Source organism: Amblyomma mixtum, chromosome 3, assembly GCF_055824585.1.
Source record: "Amblyomma mixtum isolate Tamu chromosome 3, ASM5582458v1, whole genome shotgun sequence".
In the NCBI taxonomy this organism is placed as follows: domain Eukaryota; kingdom Metazoa; phylum Arthropoda; class Arachnida; order Ixodida; family Ixodidae; genus Amblyomma; species Amblyomma mixtum.
Genome location: NC_143014.1, coordinates 295,362,150 through 295,368,200, shown reverse-complemented (window position 1 = coordinate 295,368,200; position 6,051 = coordinate 295,362,150). Strand labels below are relative to the sequence as shown.

At 43.5% G+C, this 6,051-nt stretch overlaps 1 non-coding gene across 1 annotated transcript; it reads right to left on the bottom strand.

Annotated features, from left to right (window-relative positions):
* Positions 1-5,521: 5,521 nt before the first annotated feature.
* TRNAW-CCA (transfer RNA tryptophan (anticodon CCA)) lies at positions 5,522-5,593 on the bottom strand. The gene has a single exon. It is a non-coding gene; the product is annotated as a tRNA-Trp (tRNA).
* Positions 5,594-6,051: the final 458 nt, after the last annotated feature.

The window sequence follows — 6,051 nt, the reverse complement described above, 5'->3', positions numbered from 1 at the left end:
AACAGCGATTTCCAACTTTAAATGCAGTAAGGCAACACGAAATATTGAACGATTGAAAAATATGGAATTCTTAAATTATATATCTCACTTACATACCCAGGACGTGACAAGTAATATCTACGAGGAGTTTAGGTTAAGGCAGATATAATGTCGTGGGTACGTCTCTAGCTTTTCCACGAAAGAAGGTTGGTAGATGAGACGTCTGAGAGATTTTGCTTTGGTACATAGACGTTCAGACTTAATCTGGACATCTATGGGAGGTTTGTGGTTTGCTGGGCAGGAACGCCAACTTTCCGTGAGTGATCGATGCGGGATGAAACATATGTTGGTGTTGTGATCAATGCTTCTTTCAGAGTAGAGTTCATGCTGTAAATTTTAAAAAACAGACACAGACGGGACACTTTTCTGCGCAGAGCAAGAGGGTTAACGATAAACTATTTTTTATTTCTGTGACACTGGAAGCACGACCATAGTTGCGCACAATAAAACGCGCTGCTCTTTTCTGCACAGCTTCTAGGGCGTCGATGAGTGTGTTAGTGAAAGGGTCCCATACAGAGTTAGCGTATTCTAATTTTGAGCGCACAAGTGACTTTTTTCTTCTGTTTTTCTAATCAATTAGCTTTAAGCGATAACATATTAAGTGGTGTTCTAAATCTAACAACAGCACAAAATAAATAAATTAATTAAAAATCCCCTCTGTCCCTTGGTTTCTTTGGCTCTTGGCTTCTCTGATATTTATACAGAAGGAGCTTGACAGGGCTTGGTGCTAAGTAAAAACGGCGCTTAAGGTATCCAAGCATGCGGTTAGCGGAAGCTATGATAGAGCTGACGTGTGCTTTCCAATTAGATCTGTTGTTAGAATGACGCCGAGATATTTATAAGATTCCACGGGTGTTAGCAAGGAAGAAGAAATAGTGTAGGCAACGGGACTTGAATTTTCGCGACGGGAAAAGCGCATTACTTTGCATTTAGTCGTATTAAGAGTCATTTGCCATTGTGAACACCAGTTAGAGATAGTGGTTAGGTCTGCCTGAAGTAATTCAACGTCATTCATATTTTGTATTTCGCGGTAAACGACACAGTCGCCCGCAAAGAGTCCTACTGAAGATGTTACATTGTTAGGCAGGTCATTAATATATACAAGGAACAGCAAAGGACCTATGACAGAACCTTGTGGGACGCCGGAGGTCACAGGAATGGATGACGAGTTAAAGCCATTAGCGTGTGCATACTGCAATCGGGTAGACAAAAAGCACTCAATCCACATTAGTACATTATGGTCAATATTAAGTTTACTTAGTTTGTAAAGAAGTAAGTTGTGCGACACTGTGTTAAATGCTTTGCGAAAGTCTAAATAAATACAGTAAGCCTCATTGCCATGATCAAGTGTGAAGTTAATATTGCTCGTAAGACTTACTGTGTTTCGCAAGAGAAGTATTTTCTAAAACCATGTTGTGCACAGTTGAAGAACGAAGATGACTCAAGAAAGTTAGCTAGGTGAGACAGGATGACATGCTCCATTATCTTGCAAGGAATGCTGGTTAATGATATTTGTCGATAGTTGAGTGAAAGGTGTTTGTCGCCTGATTTGTGGAGTGGAACGACCTTACCCAATTTCCAGTCATCTGGGAGTTCACCGTCTTGTAGGGATTGCTGAAATGATTTTGACAGTATTATGGCAGAATATACTTTAGTGTTTTTCAGAATTTTACTGCTGATATTATCTGGACCGCAAGAAGAGGATAGTTTCATGTGATCTATGATAGTTTAATGTTGCCTTCAAAATCAAAATGAATGGGATCCATTGGGAATGTGATGTGACCATTATAATTCGGCAGTGATGTGCTTGAGGAGAGATAAAACGCCTTAGCAAAAGTTTCATTAAGTACCTTAGCACTGTCGCTAATAGGGATGGGATTTGATTGTGCATCGAGAAGAGATACTGATGGCTGGTCTGAACCGTTGACAACGTTCCAGAACTTTGAAACGTTCCAGAACGATTGAAACTCGTGGCGTTAGGGAGGACGCCCAGTGTTGTTTATAGCCTTCATTTTGTTCTCACTTTTAGCTATTGTTTTTCCTTTGTTGTGCAATAAAAGCCCACTAAAGGTAGGGATGCAAAACTTCTCACAATCAAGAGCGCACTCTGATGGATTCTCATTCGTGTAACAAAAAAAAATATTACCTTTTCTCACCGCCGTGTTACTCTCGTTATCGGTGCAAAACTTTGAATGTTCTGCAAAAGTTGCAAATTTCTGAAAAATGCCCATTTATTTTCGTAGCCTAGAATAGATAAACATCAGAAAATGTGACATGTCATTTTCACCATGTTGTTTTCAGCCTGAAGAGCTACCTGGTGAGCTATGCTTCCAGGTTACCTTATACCAGTTGACTGCCGGAAGAGGAATCCTGCATCGATCGGACTGACTGAGACAAGAATAAAAATATTGCAATATTCTTTTAGGCGTTTGGTGCAAGTGAACATCACACCGGTCATCCAGAAGACTAACAACACTTCAGTACACGATGCAGCAACCGTCGTAGTTTAGTTGGTATCTTGCACGTTGCAGGTTCATAATGCACGTTCGGTGTTGCAGTCTGTAACAGATAAGGCTGGTCAAAGCTATAATTCAGATTGATCTTTCTAAGGCCTTTGATAAGGTGCGTCATGATTTCTTGTTTGGAGTCTAGGAACATGCAAATATTGAAGATGCATTGCTTAAGGGCATTGGACTACGGTACAAACTGTCCCATACAAGGTTGATTATAAATCATGAACTTACCAAACAAATTTAACTAATCTCGCCTGTCCAGCAGGGTCGCGCGTATTATCACCTCTTTATTTGCGTTATATCTCGAACCATATCGTGCCTAAGTATCATCAGATCCCAATCTATTCGAGGATTTTGACTTGATCAGTCAGAAATTAGGATTTTAGCCTATGCTGATGATGTCGCCCTTTTCTGTTCTGATAAAAAGAGTGAGCTTAAAGCTTTGCATTTAGCAGAACAGTTATGTGACGTCTCTGGCGAGACTCTAAATATAGAAAAACCTAAAGGATTCTGATCGGATTAATGGAGTACGAAACCTATCCATTTTAGTGGTTAAGCTGTGATTCTGATTCCCTGCAGTATCTAGGGGTTTCCCGTCATCAGATCCAGAATAATAGGTCCTATTGGGAGCCACAAATTCTCTCTGTGAGGCGCCAAGCGCAGGAGTGGATGGGTCGGGAGCTCTCGATGTTTGCTCGGGCACACGTTTATAGCATTTTCTTGGTTTCAAAGCTTTGCTTATGCGTTGCAAGTGATGTACTATGCGAGGAAGAAAAGTACAAGCGTTGCACAGACTACTCGCGACCTTTGTTTGGCGCTCTCAATAGGAGCCTGTGCGTAGAGACAATTTGTTTCTTTCTCTCGAGTCTTGAGGAGTCGGCCTTGTTCACGCGTGTGCTCACCAGCTTACTGTTTTTCTTCTTCAAAGTTGGATGCCACCACTTTCTGCTAGCGGTGCTTAGAAGCGGTCTGAGTTGTCGTCTGCCGTACCTGCTGATTTTCACTGGTCATGGCCGTGAGGGATCTTTGTGGGGTTTCCTGAAGGAGGTTGCTGAAACCTTTGATTTTCTGACTGTTCGCTTCTCGTTGCAATATTTATTCGACCTGTCAACGAAGCAGATGACAAAAGGTATTCATAGAATATATTCCCTGTGCCCGTGTATCGGCAGCCTTACCTTGGTTTTATGGATTAGAGTGTATTGATGCGAGTTCAGCAATTGTATATTCAATCAAATGCAAAAAACTTCTTTCTTAAACTCCGCACTTCGACTCCACCCGTCAAGGTCGGGCTTCGCTCCCTGGGGACTTTTGCGCCATGGTCGGTGAACTGTACGCGATAATCTATACTGCTCGCGCGCAGTGGCCAGCGAAGCTGTTCGTACCGCCGAGGGTTCGACACCCAGTCGCGGCAACATTTGTTTATATTTATTTCATTTCGGCATATGAGCCAAGTCTTCCTCATAGTCAAGCTTCACAAAAACTCGGTGAGCCTGTTAGTCCTCGTGAAGTACTACTTCCGCACTAAAAGCGCGTTTTGTGCTGACAGGTCAGGGCTAACATACGTACAGGGTCGGTCAAAAGTTCCCAGGCCACAGGCTCTGCTTTTCAGCGTCGTATCCTGTCGCATATGACGGCAATAAAGCTGTCAAGGTTTTCAGAGGGGAGAATGATACTTGTTCTCTCCTCTACTGAGATTTTGGCCTTCGTGGGTGTCCTAACTGCCCGACTATAGTGCCCGAAAGCATACCCTGTGGCCTCGGATCTTTTGATCGACCCTGTATATACCCACGTAGAACAGGGCTTCTTTTAGTGCGAAAACACTACTTGAGGACGTCTAACCGGCTCACCGAGTTTGTATGAAGCCTGATATTGAGGGTGACCGTAGCCAAACCGCAAATAAATGAATAAAAGCAATATTGCCGCGACTGGGATTCGGTCCCGCGGCAGCGCGAACAAAACAGCCTCGCTGGCCACTGTACGAAAGCACTATGAAATCGCCGCAGCCGATCACTCCTCGTGTGGAACAGCAACACATTCTCGTGCTGTGCAGTGCATATCGTCGTCTTCATCAACTTCCTTGAGCTTGGCCTTAGATGCTTCACTAAACCGAACACAACACAACAGCATAACTAATATCATCGCCAGACGTGCCGACCACTCGGCACAGCAAAACGATGAGCCAGCCAGGCTCTGTGATGAGCCAGTCAGGCTCTGAGCCAGCCAGCCAGCCACTGTTTTTCCAGTCCAGTGCACCGGGGTGACTGTTACCACAAAGGCGAGAGATAAAACTTGATGTCAACGCAATATTAGGCGCCGAGAATGTCCTGGGCCCAGGTCACCGAAGCTAACTGGTCCTCGGCTAGCTAAGCCCGCCGCGTTGGAGGAGAAGCGTGCTGAAAATAAGGGAGCAGGAGAAAATGGAATGTTCTAATTAGCATAAGGTTCGGGACTATATTGGAACACGCAGGAACACGAAAGTGTGAATAGGATATCTTGGATAGATATTGCACGTCATGTTTGTGTTAATGGTCTTCAGTTCAGTTGCATTCCTTGGTGCTATTTAATCTCTTCCTTTTTGTGGTTTCGCACATTACGCCGTTAACAGCTGACGACAGTTTGTTCCGAATGCAACAGCCCGTTGTTACCGTTTTCGCATGAAAAAGTCTGGAAGACTGCCAAAAACACGTTTTCCTGCTTGCACCGTTAAGGCTACTCGCAACCATTTCACCGCCGGCGACAGAAGAACAACAAGGATGTCAATCTTCGTTTCTGTGATGTGTGCCGCGCGAAAAAAAGGTAACAAGGGGCCACGAATGCTTTGCACAAAAGGAGAAGGGTCAGTGGCCTGCAAAACGAAATGCAGAAACTGTAATTTCTTTCTTTAAATCATACTGAAGAGGAATTCATAACTTTGATTTTAATTCCTTATTCTATACCAAATTACAAAAGTCAAAATGTAAAAAAAAACCTGACCCGGACGTGATTCGAACACGCAACCTTCTGATCTGGAGTCAGACGCGCTACCGTTGTGCCACCGAGCCAAAACGTCCTTTACGAATAACGGCATTCTTTTTAAGTGCACATAATTCAATATAGAACTATTTTTATAGCTATATTGCTACTGCACACTTCAGTTTATGCATTTCAATCGAGGCATGCATAGTTTAACGAATGTAGACCTTTCAAGGGAGAGCATCAGAGCGGAAATAACACCAAGCCACCTGGGGGCGCCAGACATCAAGTGTAACGTAACGCTGTCAAAGCCAACGCTCTATTTTGCGCAGCCTGCATCCGTGACAGAAAATAGTGCGTTGCTTGTGGTGAGCGAAAAATAACAAATGCTTTGCCGACAGGCTTCGTGGATAATACATTTGTCATAAGCGTGACAGAAAACGATGTTATTGCGAGCAAATCGGTCAAGATCTGTGATTTTGTATTTTGCGTTTGTCGTCTTTTTCCATTTCACGTTTTCTCTGTCCCCGCTGGCCGCCGTGTTTAC